The sequence below is a fragment of the Otolemur garnettii genome, unplaced genomic scaffold (genome assembly GCF_000181295.1).
Source record: "Otolemur garnettii isolate 467f Iridium unplaced genomic scaffold, OtoGar3 scaffold00147, whole genome shotgun sequence".
Classification (NCBI taxonomy): Eukaryota; Metazoa; Chordata; class Mammalia; order Primates; family Galagidae; genus Otolemur; species Otolemur garnettii.
The window spans coordinates 3200848-3204231 of record NW_003852542.1 but is presented as its reverse complement, the minus strand read 5'-3'; the positions used below and the strand labels follow the sequence as shown (position 1 = coordinate 3204231).

The window sequence follows — 3384 nt, the reverse complement described above, 5'->3', positions numbered from 1 at the left end:
CAACCAAACATGCAAAAACAAACCATCGGGGTTGGTCCCTGACTCCCCCAAATTGGTATGTGACTTGAAGGAAATAATGACAATAGCTACTTGTACTACACACAGGATTACTATGAATGTGACAGCTACAAATGCAAATCCATTACAGACATACTGTATTGATAGTTTAAATAACAAATAATGTTGCCATCAGTGTTAGTTCTTTTTAAACAGCTCAACAGTATTGTGTTCCAAACATTTTACCCAAACAGTTGTATGTTAAAATTATGCAGAAATACGTAGTATCTATACATACATTGAGTTCACTTCTAAACTTAAGTTAATTCTAGACAACTTTTTCTGTTAGGACATTTGAAAGTCATGTGCAAGATGACACATTTTTTCCATTGTAAAGTATTGTCCATCACACTGCAGGTATGTAGAATCCCTGGCTCTGACTTCCCAGATGCTGAAACAATACCCAATCATTGTGATAACCAAATTTTCTTAATACCCTCTAGGAAGTAACATCACCCTCATTAAGAACCATTGACAGCCTGAACACAATGGCTCATGCCTGTAATCCTGGAAGGCCAAAGCTGGAAGATCTCTTGAGCTCAGGACTTCAAGGCCAGTCTGAGCAAGCACAAGACCCCATCTCTACTAAAAATAGAAAAATTAGCAGGCATCTATCTGTAGTCCCACCTACTCGGGAGGGTGAGGCAGGAAAATTACTTGAGCCCAGGAGTTTGAGGCTGCTGTGAGCTAGGCTGATGCCATAGCATTCTAGCCTGAGTGACAGAGTGAGACTTGAAACTCTGTCTCAAAAAAAAAAAACAACTAGTGGTCAAGTGAATAAGGTAAGAAATCAAATAACCAGTAGAAATAAACACTTGAAAATAGGAGATAAAGTGGTAGGGCGCCAGCCCCATATGCCGGAGGTGGTGGGTTCAAACCCAGCCCTGGCCAAAAAAAAAAGGAGATAAAATCATCTGGTTTTGCTGATGTTAACTTTATGCCTAAAAAACCTGAGACCCTGAGTTGGAGCCCATAGTTCAGTGGTTAGGGTGCTGGCCACATACACTAGGGCTGATGGGTTTGAACCTGGCCTGGCCCTGCTAAACAACGACAACTACAAAAAAAAAAAAAAAAAAAAGCTGGGCATTGTGGCGAGTGCCTATAGTCCCAGCTACTTAGGAGGCTGAGGCAAGAGAATTGCTTAAACCCAAGAGTTTGAGGTTACTGTGAGCTGTGATGCCACGACAGTCAACCGAGGGCAACATAGTAAGACTGTCTCAAAAAAAAAGGGGGGGGCGGTGCCTGTGGCTTAAAGGAGTAGGGCACCAGCCCCATATGCCAGAGGTGGCAGGTTCAAACCCAGCCCAGGCCAAAAAAAAAAAACCTGACTCCCTTTAAAAATTATTTGAATTAATGAGATAATTTAATAACTGGTTAGGTACAGTTACATGTTCCTTTCTTAACGTGGGACAAGTTCTGAGAAATATGTCATTAGGTGATATTTTATCATTGTATTAACATCATAGAATGTACTTACACAAACCTAGATGGTACGTGGTATAGCCTACTGTACACCTAAGCTTAAATGTATGGTATAGCCTATTGCTCCTGAACTAAAAATCTATACATATAGTATGTTACTGTACTGAATACTGTAGGCATTTGTAACACAATGGTATTTGTATCTAAACATAGAAAAGGAACAATAAAAATATGTACTCTTTGAGGGGGAGGTGTCAAATGATCCTTTGTACTTTTTTTTTTTGGTAGAGACAGAGTCTTACTTTATCGCCTATGGTAGAGTGCCATGGCGTCACACAGCTCATGGCAACCTCTGACTCCTGGGCTTAGGCGATTCTTTTGCCTCAGCCTCCCGAGTAGCTGGGACTACAGGCGCCCGCCACAACACTTCCTTTGTACTTTTTAACTAGCTGGGCATTCCACAGCACCACTGTTGATGTCATCTATGATGTCATGAGGGTGGCAGTCATCAGCATTGCAACCCACTGACTGGGCAGTTGTCGAGATCTCTTTAATGGTTCTAGAGAGTTCTCTGGCTAAAGATTGGTGCCACATCTGTCTGGCAGTGTTGACAGTCTCATCGAAAGTGATATTTCCATTGTGTTTAATGTTTTTCTGTTCCTGTCTATCTCTTGGTAGTTCCTTGAGGGCTTTGATGATGAGGGCAGAAGCAGAAGGTACCACTTCAATCTGGGCCTGTCTGTTCTGGATGGTCAGTTGCACTGTAATCTTCAGACCTTTCTAGTCATCGATTGCCTTGGTGATGTCATCACCAACCTTTTTTACACTTATAAGAAACCCAGGGGGCCAATCTTGGGGACCAGGGCAGATGTGGCACCAACTTTGTCACTGATGCACCTCAGGTACACGACTTTGATCTCATTTGGGTCGAACTTAGGCAGCATGGTGGAGGCAGCTGGTGTCGGATGAACCTGAATTTGGGACAGCTAAAGAGAGTTGTACCTTGGCCTCCTCCAAGCCAAAAGCTGAAAGAAAAAAATGCACTCTTACAAGACCACTGTTGTGGATGTAGTTTGTTGTTGACCTAAATGGTATGCAGTGCATAACTGCAGTTAGTAGTGATAATTGCTGGGTCATGGGATAGGTGTACAGCTTAGTTTTGTTTAAAATTTTTTGTTGTACTCACTTTTTTCTCCTCTCATAGAATTTCTTGTTTCTTCCTGATTGCTGCAGTCTCAAGGATATTAAATGTTTTTATATGTTAGGACTTTTCTCCCATTCTCATTTGGCTTGTGTGTAGTGTCTTGCTTCGCTCAAAGGATTTCATTTTTATTGTGGACATATCTGCCTATGATTTTTTTGTTTGCTTTTTAGACTGAAAAGATAAAAAAGCAATTGAGGGAGTGACCTAAAGAAAGCACAAAGGTAGGAAGGAAGGAATGTGAAGGCATCCCCTTAGAGAAAGTGGGGGAGCGTGAGGAGGTGCCAGATGGATTACAGAGTCCGACTACCCCAAGAGTGGAGGAGATCTTTGGGGAGGGTGAGGTACCTTGTAGAATTGTTAAGTAATGTGGTCTGCTCAATTATTGTGCCTTATCTTCAAGTGTTTGAAAGGCCTTTGGGGTTGGAGGAGCTTTTTGACAAAGGCTTGCAAACTTAATTGGCCTTGACATAGAGCAAAAAAATACATTGTTATTGCACCCCCAAAACACAGATAATTGAAACAAAAGTTTCATGATGGCCAGGCACCAGTGTTTCTCTTGCCTGTAGTCTCTGGGGAAGCCCAGGCGGGTGGATTGCTTAAGTTCACTAGTTCAAGATCAACCTGAGCAAAAAAAGTGAGACCTCCGTCTCTACTAAAAATAGAAAAACTTGAGCCTGAGTTGGAGGTTGCTGTGAGCTCTG

General features: G+C 42.1%; 1 pseudogene; it reads right to left on the bottom strand.

The window, feature by feature from the left end:
- Nucleotides 1-1912: 1912 nt before the first annotated feature.
- LOC100941187 lies at nucleotides 1913-2620 on the bottom strand (annotated as a pseudogene).
- Nucleotides 2621-3384: the final 764 nt, after the last annotated feature.